Raw genomic sequence first — 19,794 nt, forward strand, 5'->3', positions numbered from 1 at the left:
GTGGCTAAGTTTGGGAAACCTGAGATCTCCTGGATAGCCATGAAATGCCTCCAAAATGTCTTCTCACTCCAGGCCGTCAGATGGCTTTGCTCCTGAGGCCATGTCCTTTTGATGATATGAGGCAGAAACCTTCTTTGAGGTAAGTTTCTTCTTTTCATCTTTCAAAAGGCTTCTCCCCTCCGCCCTAATTCATTTCCTTGGGACCAGGAGATCAAGATTCTCAATCTAAGTAATAGAAAAGAGCCTGGTCTTTGGGGACAGGAGTCTATAAGTTGTAGGCCTAGCCTTGACACTAACTTCCCAGGCTAGGGTGAACTTGAACTATTGATTTGAGGGCATAAGCTTCTCCATCAGGAGAACAAAGGAGCTAGATTTTCAAATGGTGTCCAGGAAGAAAAAAATTGCAGTGACAGGAAAATATAGGCAGTAAATCCATCCAGCCCACCTTGGTCTAGGGGAAAAAATCCCAACCCCAAAACATTGATTCAGTAAATTGACAGTGATCATCATTTTGTCTACATGGAATCTGTGAGTTCCATTTGAATCTAATTTAAAGTACTTAAATCATAGTAGTTAGAACCAAAAGGACTAACCTCCTTATTCCTACGGATGAGTAAATTAAGGCCCAGAGAGGTTATCATCCAAGGTCACCCAGGAAGCACCAGTGATGGGATGAAAAATCAAATCCTTTGAGGAGTTGAGAGCACTGGGGAGCAAAGAACCACTGGACTAGGGAGGTCTCTAATATTTTTTCCAGTTATAAATGCCCACAAAAGCTCAGTCTCACTCACAACTCTGAATCCAGCCTTCATGCTTTTAATGGGAACACTGTATTGTTGACCATGTACCCTCAACACCGATTTCTTATTGGAGTAGAACTCTGGTAACATGACAAGTGTTTTAAAAGCAGGGTAGTACTTACTTGCCTTTGGTAAAGAGCAAATGCAGTTCTCAGTCCATGGACCTTTGAGCTAGACCCTGTTGTGACCTGATGATCACTCTTGGGGGCTGATGCTCTCAGCTGTTGTGGGCAAAGCTTGGGGAGAGGAAACAATCCCCCTGAAATGTCTCTATGGGTTTTGGGCAGCAATCTAGATTCAGGCTCCGCCATCAGTGAGCACCTAGGCTGTGACTCAGCATCTGACACCAGCTCTGCTATTTCCATTCTCCGGGGCAAAAATGATTCTACTTGAAACCTTTGGGAACTGGATGGGAGTTATAACTGAAGTAAGTCCCTAATGGAAATTGCTAGAACACAGAATGTAGGACTTCCAGGAAAAAGTCACATTTTCTTTCTGTTTTAGTATTTCAAGATCTGGACATTGGTTCATATTTATTTTTGGGGGCCTTATTTTTTCCCATCTGCCAAATCAGAGGGTTAAACTAGGCATCTCTAGGATCTCTTCCAATTCTGAAATTCACAGGCACCTTCCAGCTCCCATTCTCTGTTCTCTGAGCTAGAATTCTGTAGTCTCATGTCCTTTCCAGCTCTGACATTTATTGTTTGATGTTCTTGGGTCCCCTCTTATTGTAGCAGTCTATGTATTCTGTTCTAAGCTATTGGGCTATTCTAATTGGATAGCGTTTTCCCGTGTTGCCTGTGGAAGCCGATGATTTATGGGGAAGAGCAGTATTTAAGCTGTACTCTCTCCCCTGATCTCACCCAACTACCCTAGTCGAGCTTCGGTCTGGTTAAACATGAACCACAAACCATTAGAGCTAGAGGAGACATAGAAGATAGAATATAGTATCTCCCTTTCGGGGAAAAAAAGTCAAATTCATCCTTCTGTTTTGGAATTTCAGGATTTGGAGCATTAATGGTTAGGATTTATTTTTTAAGTCAAAATTCCCTCCAGTTTGGGAGTGAAGAAGGTCTTTGCACTGAAGGGTATCTGGCATTTGAACCCAAATCAGCAAGGACTTAACCATTGCAATTTTGGGTCAAAGTGTCTCATCTGTTCAAAGAGAAAGGGACAGGAATGTAATAATACCCCCAGCTTCCATCTTCAGGAGTACTTCATGGTTACCACACAATTTCCCATCCATTTTCAATCAAATGAGGTCACTGGACTGAATGAGTTCTCAGTGTCTTCGGTTCTCATCAGACCCTTCCAGCAGCTCTGGGAGACAGTCGGGAGAGAATATTGTTCATGTTTGGCACATGAGGAAACTAAGGGAGAGTGACTTGCCTAAGGTTACTGACACAGGGAGCCAAGGATGGAGCTGAGAATCAAATCCAGGGCTTTTGCTGGGTTTCCCCTCTCCCTTCCCCCAGCTGAATTATTTTTTCCTCCTGCACAATACTAGCCCTCAGGCTGGCAGGCAGGCAGGCAGGCAGGCAGGCACTCCATGCCAAGGAGTACACAGACCCCAAAGATGCAGTGGCAAATAGCTACACAAGCAGACACACAAAGATCTGCAGAGATCAGACTTGGATACGTGCACACCCCTGCCCAGGAACACATGGATGCAAGCATGGATGCAAGTCAGTCTCCCTGCAGCACAGAGCTAGAGCAGGAACAGAATTCCTCTCAATGCACCCAGGAGTGGATACAGATAGAGACACAGATAGATACCCAGACACACACACGAGCATACCAGAGTGAGGGCAGACTGGCTCTGGAATGTCTGACAGGCTACCAGATCAGGACATTGAGAGTCCAAAGTTGTATCCCCAGAGAGGGAAATAAGCGGTCCCTCTCCTCCCTCCCCAAATGCTTTTTTCCATTGTTTCCATAGAGTGTTTCTGCCAGGGCAGCTCTGGCCTGTCTACCTCATCTCCCCCCCCCCTCACTGCCCCCTCACCTCTGTCTCTTTTTTTAGAGCTCCCCTTCAAAAGTGTGAATCAGCCTCCCTCCCCCTCCCGTGCTGGGGGCTTTCCCAGGATAGCTGCCAGCCTGTTCTGGCCCAGAATGAGTCCGGCCTACCCAAACTCCTGCCTCATTTGACACAGGTCACTGATCGTCCAGCAGATGGGTTTGTCTCTGTGGGGGGTCTCGGGAGGAAGGAGGGGCTGTCTGGGGAAGGGGCAGGATGGGGAGGGGCTGACAAGAAGGAGGGCTTGGAAGTAGGGTAGCAGAGGGGAGGGGAGTCCTGCAGGCCTCTGGCAGGGTTGTAGAGGGCAGTGTATTCACACAGTTCCACACACATATTAGAACGACGCAAACACAACGTCCTGAGCTCTGTTCATTATCCCGGAGGTCAGACATAGCCACACACATACAAGTCACGTTGACTTCCACATGCTAATATCATAGACTGGGACATAGCCACTCAGCACAAGCCCAGAAATGTCCCGGCTACACAGAGATCGCACACAGCTGCCTGCATCTCACACACAGCAACGTGCCTAAGAGCAGTTACACACACAAATCGCATAAATATACTGACAGTTCTGTGCCCCAAGTTCCAGACACAGATCAGAGACACCCCCCGCTACACAGTCACACGAAAACTGCAGGGCCCTGGCTGGGGGTACATGCTGTGAATGGAAGAGTAGGAGCTCTCCATTGTTCCAGGGTTGTCAGAGGGAGCTGGGTTGGGGGGATTTTGATTTTATAACTGCTTGTCCTGGACTAAAGCAGGGGCTGTAGCTTTGTTTCAGACACTCAGACAGCCGGTAAGGCTGGCTACTTACAAGACCTTACTTACTGGGGCTGAGAGAGAAAGAGATGGAAGTCCTGGCCAGAGATGGAAGTCCTGGCCAGAGATGGCCAGAGTGGGATTAGATATCATTGAAATCATAGAGCCCACTTCTGCCCAAATCCATCCCCTTTTATAGGAAGAGACACCGAAGTTCAGAAAGAAGAGAAGTGCTGATAAAATAGATGTGTCCATGTCCATGTCACTGTTATAAAAGGGCAGAGCAGAGATTCAAACTCCTCACCTCACCATCTATAACGGAACCACATAATCTCTAAAGGCCCTTTTCATCTTAGATATTTCAAGTTGGAAGGGACCCTTAGATGCCTCTGAGCAAAATTTCCTCGTTTTACAAACAGGGAAATTGAAACACAAATTAAGTAAATTGCCTGGGTAAGGCATGGTATCTCTCTCATATACATGGTAAGTATATGAAGTGAGATTTGAACCCAGTCTTCTGAAGTAATTCCAAGTCCACTGCTTTATCCATTAGATCGATTCTTCTCATTCTGTCATTTTGCTTCTTAATTCTAAATTCTAGGACTTCTCCCCACATTGCTGAGTACAAAGTCTGCCTCTTTCAGGGCTCTTGGAAGGTTGCATTTTGTGTGTGTGTATGTGTGTAGAATGGGAATAAAAAATGATCAAATTTAGAATAGGTCCATTTGGAAAAGCTTCCTGGGAAGCTTTGAGATCCTGGCCCTGGATCTCTTCTCTTTACTGTCCAAGGATGTTCTATCTGAGAATTCTCTCTAGTCCCAGAAGCATGGAAGAGGTTAGGATTAAACTAGTGAAGGTCCTGAGTGCCCTTTAAAATGACGGTGCTTTTTCTGGCCAGGGGCCCCATTTTTCAAACACCCATTTTGTGTCTAAGGGCAGGTGCTGACCTGTTCATCTGTTTCTGCATCCATCCATTCCCCTTTATGTTCCTAACTATAGAGGAGCCTTGAGTCTATTTCTTAATAGACTCTAAAGTCAAGAGACTTGGTGGGTAAAGTGTTAGAATCAGAGACCTGAGTTCAAATCTAGTCTCATATATTCACTAGCTTTGTGACTTCAGATAAGTCACTCTCTGTTTGCCTCAGTTTCCGCAAATAAAATAAAGTTAAAAATAGTACCTCTACCAGGTGCTACCTGGGTGTTGTGAGGATGAACTGAGAGAGTATTTGTAAGGCGCTTCGTCTCTATAGCACATAGCACCATAGTGCCTTTTTTGGGGGGGTTATTTTTGTTGTTATTATTATTCCTAGTTTGTTGCTAACTTTCTGTATGTGACCTCAGGGTAAATAAAAGTTGTTGAATCTCAGTTTTCTTAATTGCAAAATGGGTGGAATTATTTCTACCCTGCTTTTCCAGTTTGTTAAAGAGATTAAAAAGAGAGAGGGGGATATTTCCACATTAGGGCTGAACAGTAGTAGTAGTATTTCTCTTCTTTCCCTCTTGCTTCTCTGTCCCGGCCTCAGGCTGATGAGGAGGAGGCCATTTGGTCCAGGTGGAGAGCCCTTCCTTCGGAAGCCCCCTCTGCTTACCTGCCCCTCTGGGCTGCCCTAGTCTCTGTCTCTTGCTAAATCTTTTCAGCAATGACTTCACCAGCCACAGCTGTTTACATGCCCAACACCTGAGCTGCCCCTCCCTGCCTGGCTCAGCCCAGCATGTCTGGGTTGGAATTCGAATCAGTTTTGACCCGAGGGGAAGCTGGCATCACCCCAGCTGTCTCAGAGGATCACAGACTCCTAGCTTTAAAAAAGGGCATGTCAGAGGTCATCTCTCCCACCCCCCAGCCTGGAAAAACGGGTCCCCTTTATGCTTGCAAGTTTCCCCACCAGGAAAGCAAAGTTGTCTTAGTTTCTGAGCTCAGGACCTTCCACTTTCCTTCTGGGGAGATTTTTTCCCCTGAGGCAGTTGGGGTTAAGTGACTTGCCTAGGGTCACATAGCTAGGATGGTTAAGTGTCTGAAGACTTGAACCCGGGTCCTCCTGACTTCAGGGCCGATGCTCTGTCCACTGTACCACCGGGCTGCCCCATGGAGAGATTTTTCCAAACCTACTATAGGAAGAATCTGCCGCGTTCTAACAGAATGTTAGTGGTGGAAGTGACCTTAGAATGTCCCATTTTACACTCAAGGAAACCAAGGCTGGGGGGGGGGGGGGAATGAGGCAACGACGCAGATGGCAGGAAGGAAATAGCCTAGCCAAGTATTGAATCCAAAGCCTCTTTTCCATGGCACGGCCCCTTTGCTTCCTTCTGCTGTTTTACCTGAGCAGGGAGTCACTTTATGAATCACCCTGGGTCAGGGTCAATCAGTAATATTAATAATTAAAAAGTAATAATAATAATAATATCCATTTCTATATAGTACTTTATGGTTAGAAAGGGCAGTGACCACCCAGTATCACATGTTGATCCTGAAATCAACCCTGTGAGTTTAGCAGGACTTGGGGCGTGTTATCCCTATATTGCAGGTTGAGGTTCAGAGCAAGGAAATAGCATGCCCAGGGGCAGTGGCTGCCCCCAGGAGGATAATTTCCCCAGGGGTGGGGGGGGAGGGAGGGGTTGGGGTAGACAGCTTTTATTTATTGATTCTGTTGAGCCCGGTTCCAAGCTGGGATGGGGGAATGGAGGGGTGGAGCTCTGGGCTGATGGAGGGCATGAAATATTGCCCTGGAATAAGCATTTCCATGGTTTTTTTTTTTTTCCCCTGACCTGGCCTGTCAGTTCCCCCATGATGCACTGGCAGAATATTCAAATTGGGGATGGTCAATTGCTTGGGATATTTATATCCATTTTTAGGGGAATTGCACTGGCTGAATGTATCTCCCTGCTCTCTCGATATGCAAAGCAGGCTCTTTGCAAATCAGTAAATCATTAGGGGGATTAATCACCCCGCCAGGCTGAGGGCTAGATTTCATTTCTCACAAAGCAAACTTTTTCTCTGGCTGGTTTCAGCTTCCACCCCACTAGGGGAAGAAGGGAGGGCGAGGGAGGTTGGAAGGAGAGTGGGTAAGGGACTTTGAGATAATTTAAATCCTTAGTCCAGTCATCCCTTCAGCCTTGATTTTCTCTGCTGATGAGTTATATAGCTCGTTCCCCCCTACTCCCTAGGCCTGGTGAGCTCATCTGACAAGAATGGGGGTTATGCCTTATCCCATTAGAAGGACCCCTGGGAGAAGAGTGGACAGAGCCCTAAGGTCCCAGGGGAGAACCTCCATCAAGGCTGGTTGCAGTGGGTAGGTTTCTGTTTGGGGGTTTCTGGGATTTGGTTTGCATATTCATGAGCCATCCTTCTGTACTTGCTGGGGCTGGCTCTCTAGAAGGCACCTGTAATGTGGGCTTAGTCTGTGTGTTTCAGCTAGTCTGTGGGCAATCAAATCCGGAACAATCCTCTTCCTCCTCCTCTTCTCTTTCTCCTCCTCCTGTCTGTCTCTCTGCCTATCTCTGTCTCTCCGCTTCTTTCCTCTCTCCCTCCCTCTTTCCTCTTCTGTCTCTTTCTCTACCTCACTCTCCGTGTCTCTGTCTCTCTCTTTCATGCCTGTGTTCTAGACCAGGATTTCTTAAACTTTCTTTACTCAAGACCTGTTTTTGCTCAAGAAATTTTTACTCAACCTAGACATATAGGTATATAAAACGGGTATATGAATCAAACATTTACTAATAATAAATCATAATTTCACACCCCCCACATTCAATTATGTGACCCCATATGAGGTTGAGACCCAGAGTTTAAGAAGTTTTTTTCTAGAATACTTCACGTCCCCTCTGGCCTGTGTTGTAAGGGTTAGTGAGGAGGGAGAATCCGGATGGCGGGGAGTAGGACCATGCTCTCAAAATCATATATCCTCTGAATGTGAGAACTGAATGTAAGAGCTGGATGGGGTGGGAGGGAGGTGGAGGTGAGAACCTCAGAGTATCAGAGCTGAAGAGGACCTCAGCACACAATTTCAGAGCTGGAAGTGCCCTGGAGATCACTAAGTATAATTCTCTCATTTTTTCCCAGGAGAGAATTACCCAAGTAAGGGTCAATTCTTTGCAGAACTAGGAGCAGAACGCCAGGCTCTTTCTACCACACTATGGCTTAAGACACCTATTTCTCCCTTCACCCCCACCTCCAACACTATTTGCGTTGTGTGGGTGGTGAGAAATGCCCTCTTCTTTGCTCTTTATCTCACTTAGACTCCCTGGGTGACTCTGCCTTGCTCTGGGGCAGTAGTTACCCAATAAAGGCCCCATAATTATATGACTTTCATTTTGTATAGTTTTAAAGTGGGATGAAGTCACATTACTCTTCTTCTTTCTGGTGCTCTGCAAAGCTTCAATGAGTCTAAGGTAGCATATCTAGAGTGGCCCAGGGGTCCTCAAACTTTTTAAATAGGGAGCCAGAGTTCACTGTCCCTCAGACTGTTGGAGGGCTGGACTATAGTAAAAACAAACACTTTGTTTTGTGGGCCTTTAAATAAAGAAACTTTATAGCCCTGGGTGAGGGGGAGAATCGTCCTCAGCTGCTGCATCTGGCCCGCGGCCGGCCGTAGTTTGAGGACCCCTACCCAAGTGTCTCTCCTCCAGCTTCCTACAATCCCTAGGTGGGACCCTTCTTACTGTCTGTTTTAAATCTAGAATACTAGACCTTTAAGAGGCCTGAGAAATGGTATAATGCAAGCATTTTAACTTTTTTTTGGCGTATTATGAACTCTTTTAGTGATACATTGAAACTAGGAAATACTTATCCCTTCCTTTTCAGAATCATGTTTTTAAATGCATAAACTGCATAAGATTATCAAGGAAACCAATTAGATTTAAACAATGATATGAACATATGTCTATCTATCTATATATCTATCATTATGTAATCCTGGGCCTTGATTTCCTAATCTATAAAATGAGGATAATAATAGCACCTGCCTTTCAGGATTATTGTGAGGATAAGATGAGTTGACATGTAAAGTACTTTTTTAATGTGTTGCATAGTATTTATTAATACAATATTAATATAATTTGTTATTTAGGTAATAATTAAATTTATATATTAATTATCATATGACTTTATTAGTATGCTATAATAATAATTATTATTATGTCTCTTATTCTTCCTAGTTTAGTTCTCAGGGGTCCAGCCAAACAAATATAATCCCTCATCTCCAAGTCAACTCTTTATAGACTTGCCAATGGACATTCTTTCCCCCTCCTGCACTGAAGTCTTTATCATTTTTTCTTTTTCTTTCTTTCTTTCTTTTCCCTCCCTCTCCCTCCCTTCTTTCTTTCTTTTTCTTCCTTCTTTCCTTCCTTTCTTCCTTCCTTCCTTCCTTCCTTCCTTCCTTCCTTCCTTCCTTCCTTCCTTCCTTCCTTCCTTCCTTCCTTCCTTTCTTTTTCTTTCTTTCTTTCTTTCTTTCTTTCTTTCTTTCTTTCTTTCTTTCTTTCTTTCTTTCTTTCTTTCTTTCTTTCTTTCTTTCTTTCTTTCTTTCTTCTCTCTCTCTCTTTTTCTTTCTTTTTTCAGACTGGGCCTCCCTGTCTTGGTTCCCTACCTTGTAAGTACAATAGACATTCAGGGACCTAATTCCACTGTTGGTCAGCATGGGAGCTTTGACCTGCTCTGCTTTTGATCTGGGTAGGATAGTGTCCTTCCTCAGACCTGATGGGGACTCATCATTTTGGTGCCAAATTTATTCTGGACATCTTATGTCTGTTAGCTCTATTTTATTTATTTATTTTTAATAGTATTTTATTTTTCCAAATGCATACAAAAATAGCCTTACATTCACTCCTGGAAAAACCTTGTGGTCCAAATTTTTCTCCTTCCTTTCCCCTCCCCAAGACAGCAAACCATTCGATATAGATTAAAGATGCAATTCTTTATATATCTTTAAATTTGTCATATTTTAGCCGTATTTTAGCTCAGAAATCCTGAGCTCAAATCATTAACCAATCTCAGCTTTCCCAATAAGTGCTATCATGGCACCTTCCATGATCTTTTTTTTTTATTCTTTTGAAAAAAATGTTTTTTTATCTAATATGATATTTTATATATTTTTATTTTTCTCATAGACTTAAACATCCCCATTTCTTTCACTTGATGCTCACATAGCATATAGCCCAGTCTTTTTGTAATCTTTCTATTTAAAATCATAAAACCAGAGATGGAATGGACCAGGGAGGTCATGTAGTTGTGGACAATCAATGAAGGCTCAGGCAGCTTATGTGTACTTGCCCAAGGTCAAATGAGAATTGAATATGAATATTCAAGATATGAATTAGGATATGAACTCAGGTCTTCTGAGCCAAATTCTCCCTCTTTCCACTGTCTCATTCTGCCTTTTTTACAACATCATTCCTAAAGTCCGTGGCCTGTTCCCCAGCAATGGTTGGCTCAGGCACAGGGTAACTCTCTTGCTCTGGCCACCAGATTTCTGTGGATGCAGCCAGAGCCCAAATCATCGATTTTTGCTTTTGAATCATTCATGTGGAGGGCAGCCTGGCCTAGTGATCTTTTCCTTCCTGAGGTTGAGCAGTGGCTACTTTTCTCTCCTCTGGCCTTTCTTCCCACTCCAGGCCAAATCTGGACAGCTCTTCTGGGAAGATCTCAAGCCAGGGATTCTCTGAGTTGTGGTGGGCTAGTGTGTCAGAATTCTCCCTAATTCAGGGTCAGGATCATAGGCCTGGGAGCTTAGAGAGATCTTAGAAATCAACCGTGCAACCCCTTTATTTTATAGGGCAGGGGTGGAACTTGAGCTCATGTTTTTCGACTTGGAATTTGGTGCTCTTGCTTTTGGTCCCCTATTTGAATTGTTACACTCACTGCTTCTTCTTTTTGCAGAATTTAACTCCACACTTCTCTGATGCTCCCAAGATGCCACACGAACAAGACTTCACTGAAAACAGACCTGCAAAGGGATTGCAGTCAGCAGTACAAATCTGAAGGTTGGGGCGTCCCACGGCCTGGCAGGGGCTTTTGATTTATGTGTTTTTTTTCAGGGTTTATCCAATGTCTTCTCTAGACCTACATTCCTACTCTAGGAATGACTGATTCAGGGATCCTATTGGGAGTATCCCTCTGACATTGGCAGTTAGATGGTGAAATGGATAGAATGCTGCATTTGGAGTGGGGAAGACCTGACCTGAACTCCAACCTCAATCGTTTATTTGTGTGATCCTGGGCAACTTATTTAATATCTATCTGTCTCAGTTTTCTCATCCGTAAGTTGGGGGTAAAAATAGCATCTAACTCCCATGACTGTTGTGAGGACCAAATGAAATATTATTTATAAAGCATTTAGCTTAGTGCCTGGTACACAGTAGGTGCTTAATAAATGCTTATTTTCCTCTTTTGCTTGCCCTTCTGAAAAATGGGGATAATAATAACACCTATCTCTAAAAGTTGTTGTAAGGGTCAAATGAAATAATATATGTAAAGGGCTTTGTAAGCCTGGAATGCTAAATTTTAAATGCTAGGTATTTTTAATCTATTATTATTTTTTATAATAACTTTTTATTTTTATAAAAATATATGGAAAGATAAATTTCAACTTTTACCCTTGCAAAATCTTGTGTTCCAAATTTTTCTCCTTACCTCTCTCTTTTTCCCCTCCCCTAGACAGTACATAATCCAATATAGGTTAAATGTGCAGCTTTTCTATATGTAGAATTTATCATGTGGCACCAAAAAAATTAGATCAAAATGGGAAAAAATAAGAAAGAAAAAACAAGCAAGCAAGCAACAACAACAAAAAGGTGAAAATAATATGTTGTGATCCACATTCAGTCCCCACAGTCCTCTCTCTGGATGCAGAATACTCTCTCTATCACAAGTCTATTGGAATTGGCCTGAATCACTTCACTGTTGAAAAGAGTCACGTCCATCACAGTTGATTATTATATAATCTTCTTGTTGCCGTGTATTATGATCTCCTGGTTCTGCTCATTTCACTTAACATCAGTTCATAGTAAGCCTCTCCAGGCCTTTCTGAAATCCTCCTGTTGGTCATTTCTTATAGAACAATAATATTCCATAACATTCATGTACCACAATTTACCCAACCATTCTCCAATTGATGGGCATCCATTCATTTTTCCAGTTTCTAGCCACTACAAAGAGGGCTGCCACAAACATTTTGGCACATACAGGTCCCTTTCCCTTCTTTATCTTCTCTTTGGGGTACAAGCCCAGTAGTGAGACTGCTGAATCAATGGGTATGCACAGTTTGACAGGCTTTTGGGCAAAATTCTAAAATGGCTAGATCTAGTTATGATTATTGTTATCTTCAGTTTCATTCCCTGGGTCTGCCTGTCTGTCCTCCCAATATCTTTGTGTCCTCTTCAATTCAACAACTATATTAAAAAGGAATAAGCATTTATTAAATGTGCAAAGCATGGGGCTTTGGGGGAGAGCGATAATAATGGAGAGGACATCAGGAAAGGTGTGTGTGGGAAGGGCTTCATTTGAGCTGAAAGAGTTTGGTTTTATGAGAGAAACAGGACATCATTCTGGGTATGGGCAACCTGGACAAAGGCACTGCAGTGGGAAATGAAATATCACATATGGCTAACCAAGCAATTTGGCTGCAACACAGAGTATGAATCGGGAAGTTGCTATTTTACTCCAAGAGACAAAGGGAGGTATGAAGCTGGTTGGTTAGGGGAGTGATCTGATCAAAACTATGTATTAGCAATATCAATTTAGCAACTTTATGGAAGATGGATGAGGAAGAGGAGACTGGGAATAGAAATCCAGAAGCTGTTCTAACAGTTTAAAAGAGAAGTGATAAAGACATACATTAGGGAGGTGACCAGGGGAATGGACCTAAACTCTAAAGAATTCTTATTATCATTAAATTATTAAGATATATCACATATCTTAATATAATATGTAATAATATATCTTAATATTATATGTTTTAAGATATATTATTAACATAATAATATCTTATTATTTCTCTCTCTCTCTCTCTTTCTCTCTCTCTTCCCCCCTCTCCCCTATTCTTTTGTCTTCTGCCTCCCACTCCCTCTCCTTCTCTTTTTCCTTTTCCTTCTCACTGTCTTTCTCTCAGTTTATGAGATGTGCAGCATGGTCTCAAGCTCTATCTTTTAAACTTTTAGATTTAGACACAAGGGCTTAATCAACAATATCTATGTCTACCTTCCTCTGTGACTCAGGGCATGAGATGTATGGGGGATCCTCAATCTCCCATCCTGTTGGGAGAGAGGCCTATAGTAGAATATAAGCTTCATGAGATCAGAAATGATTTCCTTTTTGTCTTTGTTTACCCAGTGCCTAAAACATGCTGTTGTTTCTTCATTTTTCAGTCATGTTTGACTGTAACTCTGTTTAGGTTTTCTTGGCAATGGTACTGAAGTGTTTTACCATTTCTTTCTCCAGCTCATTTTATAGATGAGGAAACAGAGGCAGACAGGCAGGGTTAAGTGACTTGCCCAACCTCTCCACCAATAATAATCTGAAGCCAAATTTGAACTCAGGAAGATGAGTTTTCCTGACTTCAGGCCTGGCAATTTATGCACTATGGTGTCCCCCCCCCCCCAACTACTCTAATTCCTAGAATACAGTAGGTGCTTAATGAGTGTTTTTTGAATTGAAGCTCAAGGGTGAAGATTTGACCCTTATGGGATATTCCAACTAGGTCTAGGAGGCAGACAGACAGTTCTAGTGGAAGGGATGGGTGTATTTAAAAATATGATGCCTAATATAATTATGTCAAAAATATCACTGATGTCCTAACTCATCTTAAGTTTGTAGAATCTTACTTTCTGAGATCTCTAGAAGCTGTCCCCAAACCTGCAGGCATCTTTCAAATACCTTGACACCTTGTGATGTAGACTCATTGATTTTTAAATATTAAAACTAAATTGATTTGCATCTGATTTACATGTATTAATTAATATGAGTAATTAATTAATTTGTTAAGTTATTAATATCAACTTTTCCTTTCCTTGGCCACCTGTAAGGCTTTACAAGACATTAAGGTGTGTGTGTGTGTGTGTGTGTGTGTGTGTGTGTGTGTGTGGACAGCTATGTGGTTCAGTGGATAGGGTACAGGGCCTGGAGTTAGAAAACTCTGAGTTCAGATCCTGCCTCAGATACTTATTAACTGTGTGACTCTGAGTAAGTTATTTGAACTCTGAACCTTTCTTTCCTCATGTTAAAAGAGTGGATTGGACGTGATGAATGGTGAATCTTTTTCAGTTTTAAATCTGTAATCCCACTACTATCTATTCTAGTTATCTTCTTTCTCCCTTTTCCTCCCTTCCAATCATTATAATTCTTTGGTTCTTTTTTCCCCTCTCTATTCAGCATTACCATTGAGACATCTGAAAATATATTTTGAATATTGCTCGTTTCTAGATCTTCGCAAGTGGCTGTCTCTGTTTCTGTCTATCTGTCTCTTTCTTTGTATGTCTTTCATAAAAGGCTTCAGGTCTTCAAAAACTTTCCCACTGGAGTCTTTGAGTTAAGGCATTGTCTCCAGGAGGCCTCAATGTTGCTGTGTTCACTGGGAAGAGTAATATATTCACTCATTGTAATATTCATTCATTAGTACTTTAATATGAACCACAATGGGAAGAAATCTAAGACCCAGGATTTTTTTTTTTTGCTTTTAAAAAGTTATTTTTAAAAATTTAAATTTATTTAGCATTTTATTTTTCCCTGGTTATATGTAAAAACTTTTTTAAAAGACCCAGATGTTGAAGAGGAGAGAGGAAGAAGAAGCTGGGGAAGGTCTTGGGACACTCCTGGGGATGGGAAGGGCAGTAGGATAGTCGTCTAGGACTGGGAAAATGCTGCTGTAGGGGTATGGAAGGCAAGGACAGGGAGTAACCGGAAGAGAGATATGTAGGGAAAGGCAGAGAAGAGGAGAAAAAGAAGAAAATTGTCAGAAATAAGAAAAGGGAAAAATAAAAAACAGGGGAATAGACTGGGATAGAGAGCTAATGAGAAGGGACAGAGAACAGAGTGATAAAGCCCTGATGGTCAGGGTTCTGGGAAGGAAGTCCCTCATTTTAGACAATGGTTGAGGACTTGAAGATGCCTTGAATGTATCCATCCAAGTAAAGAGTAAGCCATTATTGACTGGTCACCAGTTGTTTGAAGTAGGAGATCTTGGGGCAACCCCAAACTGCTACTCACCTTGACTCCCTCAGAGGAGACCTCAGTGAAGGGAGACCATTACCCTTCTTCTTCCCTTAATGATTTTTCAGTCATGTTTTGACTCTCTGTGACCCCATTTGGGGTTTTCTTGGCAAATATATTGGAGTGCTTTGCCATTTCCTTCTCATTTTGCAGGTGAGGAAACTGAAGCAAATAGAGTTAAATGACTTACTTAGGGTCACACAGCTAGGAAGTATCTGAAGCTGGATTTGAACTCAGGTCCTATTTATCTTTTATTTTACTCTTCCCTTTCCTTTTCTTTTTCTTTTTTGGTTTTAAGGACTAGTGTGTGATGATAAAATCAGCACTGGGTTTGGAGACAAAAGACATTGCTTCAAATCTTAACTCTCCCACTTCCAATCTGTGTGACCTTAAATTAGTTTATATCTTCTGTTTTCTCTTATGTAAAATGAGGGAGGATGGATTAGATTATTTCTAAATTCTAAATCTTCTAGTTCTAAATCTTATGGAAAAAAAACTTTTCTAGCTACAAAGACATGAACTGATCTCCCAGGTGTTGGCACCTTTTGCTGAGGGCAGCCATACTAGTATTGAAACTGGAAGGAGGTATCTGCCTGGGCTCCTGTCTTCCCTCTTGGTCTTATTTTGGCTGAGCAGTTGGGGTTAAGTGACTTGTCCAAGGTCACAAGCTAGTAAGCATTAAGTCTCTGAAACCAAATTTGAACTCAGGGCTGCCTGACTTAGGATTGATGTACTATATTTTGTGCCATCTGGCTGCCTCTTCCCTTTTGGTTTGTTCTCTGCCTCAGTCTCTTCTTCTCTGCCATAGCTTTTTTCTGAAGCTACACGTGGCTGCTCCATCTCTTAGTAGACAACATAGATCTTGCCCCTGAGTAGAGCAAGGGGGCAGTGGTCCAGGTTATCACTGTGGAGAAAGTGATGCTTTAAAGGCCTGAGAGAGGCAGAGAAATAGAGGCAAGGAAGAAAGGATGGGAAAAAGAAAGGAGGAAAAGAGGAAGGGAGATAAGGATGGAGGAGTGGAAGAGAGGGAAAAACAGACAGAGATAGAGACAGAGAGACACAGAAAGAGAATCAGACAGAGAGCCAGATCCAGAGAAATGGGGAGAGAGATAATGATCTTGGACAAGTCCTTTTCATCTTCTGAGTCTACAAGGGGAAGGCACTAACCAGGTGATTTCTAAGTCTTTTCCAGAGAGGGATATGTTGGAACCAGCTTTAATAGAAGACCCACTTGTTAAATGTCTAGAGTGAGAATGTCTACTTTGAAAATCACATCTACAAATCAGGACTTGATCCATTGTTTTGTTGATAGTCTAGACTTAAGAAAATGTCAATAATGCAGATTAAATTAAGAAATATGTGGGCATTTTTCCCCCTTCTAGAAAGTCAGGTTGTTAAACATTTACCAACACACCCCTGGACTACTCTATAAACATTGCTTGAATACAGCAGGAGGGTAGTAGAAGATACAGGGAATGAAGCCATCACTAGCTTGGAGGTCCTGGTAACTTGGCCTAACACCACCAGCACCAGCACCAGTACCAGTACCAGCACCACCTGCCACCATCAATCACTACCAGTACCACCACTAGCAGCAGGCAGTTACATAGTTTTAAGTTTTTTCCCCCAATAGTATTTTATTTTTCCAAATACATATAATTTTCAACATTCATTTTGGTAAAACTTTGTGTTCTAAATTTTTCTCCCTTTCTCCCTTTCTTCTCCCCTCCCTAAGATAACAAGCAATCTGATGTAGATTAAATATGTGCAATCCTTTTAAACATATTTCCATATTTGTCATGTTGTGCAAGAAAAATCAGACTAAAAGGGAAAAAATCACGAGAAAGAAAAAGTGAACAAACAAAAAGGTGATCCATGTTCAGTCTCCATAATTCTCTCTCTGGATACAGTTGGCATTTCCCATCCTAAGTCCCTTAAATCAAGACATAGCTTTAAGATTTTTGAAGTTTTTTATATTCTTTTTCTCATTTGAGGCTCACAACAATCCTGTTTCCATATCTGGTCTTTTACAAAAATTCATTGGAGCACAAGAAGGAGAGTAGAATGCCTGTGGAGAAGGCATTCTTCCTTGGGGAAAGTATCAGAGCCTGCTTACAGTGGGAAGGTTTCCTTATGGATTAGAAGCAAGCTTTGAGTACCAAGGATAGGAGCAGACAGACAGTGAACATAAAGAAGTGATTTGTCTCAGCCAGTGTGGCCAATAAGTGGAAAAAACAGACCACAGAGACCCCAGGTGTCCTGGCTCCTGTGCTAGGTGAGCAGGAAGGGCTTGAGGAAGCAGCTAGTGTCCATTTTTCCTTTCTTAACAGTGGCTGAGCTTCCCTTCTGGCTGTGACCCTGACCTCTCCCAGCCATGGTACTGCTGCTGGGTCCTCCCTGTTGGGTCCTTCTGGTACACCCAGAGGATGCTGGTCAGTCCCCATCATCAGGGTCTGGCCTCCTTCTTCTCTTTTGGGGCAGAAAATCTTTTTTTCACCATTTCCCAGGCCATGATTGGCTTTTTTCTTTGAGGTCACAGATGAAGCCACAGATGAAGCCCCCTAGGAGTCCCAAAGGCTTCCTGTTTCCCTGCTGGGTTACCTTAGTGGGACTGATCCTAATTAGGTTCCCAAGCCAAGTTAAAGCCAAGAGCAGAAAGCAGCTTAGAGATCTTAAAGGGAGCTTCGGGGCTAATCCAGGCTTGGCTGACAGTACCACTTCTCCCTTTTCCCTTGGCCCATGTCTCAGTCACTGGAAGCCATAGGCACAGGTATGGGTTCCTCTCTATAATTTTATTGAGAGGGAAACTGAGTAACAAAGTGGTCAAGAGTTACAAGCCAAGGCTTGAGTTAGAAATGGAGTCTGAGCTCCTAATCTAGTACCCAATTCACCAGGCCATACCATCAACTCCCATAGTTGGGAAAATAAGTGGGTCTGGGGCTCATATTGGCAATCTACCATAATGGTTCCCATGCATATGGTTCTGTAAAGTTGAGAAGCACGTGACATGATGTGTCCCCTTTGATCCTCACAGTGTCTCAGCTAGGTGCTATTTAACAAAAAAGGAAACTGAGTCTTAGGGAGGTTAAGTGATGCCCAGGATGGTGCTCTTGGTAAATGACTAAGATTGTTTACCTAGATTCCAGGTCCACCATTTTTTCCTCTATGCTGGCCCTTTAATTCTAGAATATTTGATCATTTCTAAATGATCAGATCAGAGCTTGAAAGGGACTTTAAAAGTCATTTAATCCAACTCATTCATTTGAAGAATCTGAGACCCAGAATCTTGAGGCCCTGCAAGGATAGTAAATGGAAGAGCTAAGGTTTGAATTTAAGGCCTCTAATCCAGAATCCCATGGTTTCCCCACCGGGATTGCCCTGCCTCTTTGAGTTGGGGAAAACCAATCTCAGGGATTTGTGGGTGAGTGTGGGGGGCATCTCGACTGAGCTTTGCTAGCCCCAGCCCTCACCCATTACCAGTGAGTTGTCCCCAGGACCAGAAGAGGGTCTTTCTCTTCTCCTTTTTTCTGCATCCCCCAGCTCCCATCATAAGACTGAAAATGAGTATTTCTGATCTCTGAAGGTCATGGACAATCCAGGGCCAGAAGGCCTGCAGGTAGCTCTGAATCCAGGAGGCTTTCAGAAAAGAGAGAAGGAGAAGGGTGGGATGAGGGTTTAGTGGGGGTTGGCTGTTCTGATCCCCTACCTTCCCCCATGCTCGCTTGCTCCATGAAGGAGGAGGAGGGAGCCGCCTGCCTGCCTGCCTGCCCTGCCTGACTGCCAGGGGAGAGGCTTCATGTTTTATTCATGGTGCTGCCATCCTTCCTGTTTTCATGCTGATAACCTGCTGGGGGAGGGAGAGAACTCAGGTGGCAAAGCCTAGAGCCTCTTCCCCCACACCCCCAGGCAGCAGAGCAGCCCTGGGTGGGAGGCCAGGGCTGGCCTCAAGTCACCCAGGTTTGAATCGGCTACATACACTCTCCCCCTCCCCAAGCACCACACTTCCCTCTCCCCCAGAGCAAGAGTCCACCCTTATCTCTGTCTCTGGGTCTTGTTGTCTTAACCAAGGTGTTAGAGCTGAGAGGGCTCTTCGGACACAGAATGTCAGAGCTGGAAGGGACCTTAGAACAAAGAATATTAGAACTGAGAGTAATCTTAGAACATACTAAATCTGAGCTGGGAGGGGCCTTTGAAGAAAGAAGGTCAAACTGTAGGGACTTTTGAACCCAGAATGTCAGAGCTGAGGGGGACTTTAGAACAAAGAACATTAGAGATGAGAAGGACCTTAGACTACAGAATGCCAGAACTGGAAGGAACATTAGAACAAATAATATTAGAGCCGGGAGTAATCTTAGAACATAGTATGTCTGAGCTGAGAGAGGTATTAGAAGATAGAATATCAAATTGATAGGGACTTTAGAACCCAGAATGTCAGAGGAACTTTAGAACAAAGAACATTAGAGATGAGAAGGACCTTAGAAGGAACTTTACAATACATATTATATCTGAAAGGGGACCTTTGAATATAAAGTATCAGAGTTTGTAGGAACCCAAGAAATGAATATTAGAACTGCAGTGGCCCTTGGGGAATCCAACATTAGGGCAGGAAGTGACCTTGGATGATCTGATCCACCTCCTTATCCCTTCTGCATGTTTTAGATGGAAGAAATTGAAGCTGTGATTTATTTGCTCGATTCATTAATTCCTAACACTGGGCCAGGAGGGAGTTTGGCATGGCCACTTTTGTAGGGTCTGGCCAGGTGAGGTTTGACAGGCTTTGGTCATTGATCTGTAAATGGTATTTATTTGCCCAGATCTCCACCCTTTCCTTGGGCTTCTGTGCTAGGCTTTATCTTTAAGATCCTTCCCACTAAATTTCTTGTATAGCAATTAATTACCCCAGGCTGCTATTTTCTGGTCTTTTAGCTTTTGTTTCATATACATTGCTCTTTGGTCTGTTTGCCTAAATCCTTGCCCATTTCCAGAGTCTTAGAAGTGCTGACTGAGAGGTCTGAGAGGCA

The 19,794-nt window shown here is 42.9% G+C and overlaps 1 long non-coding RNA gene across 2 annotated transcripts in view; it reads left to right on the top strand.

Moving 5' to 3' along the window:
• Window positions 1-6,258: 6,258 nt before the first annotated feature.
• The window catches only part of LOC116422779, a 62,588-nt gene continuing 49,052 nt past the window's right edge, over window positions 6,259-19,794 (top strand). The window contains exons 1-2 of one of the 2 annotated variants that reach the window (XR_004233314.1): window positions 6,259-6,869; window positions 10,448-10,551. This is a non-coding gene — a long non-coding RNA (uncharacterized LOC116422779). Of the gene's footprint in view, window positions 6,870-9,661; window positions 10,552-19,794 lie in introns of those variants that run through there. The other variant, XR_004233313.1, reaches the window with a different exon arrangement.

This window comes from Sarcophilus harrisii, chromosome 3 (genome assembly GCF_902635505.1).
Source record: "Sarcophilus harrisii chromosome 3, mSarHar1.11, whole genome shotgun sequence".
NCBI classification, from domain to species: Eukaryota; Metazoa; Chordata; class Mammalia; order Dasyuromorphia; family Dasyuridae; genus Sarcophilus; species Sarcophilus harrisii.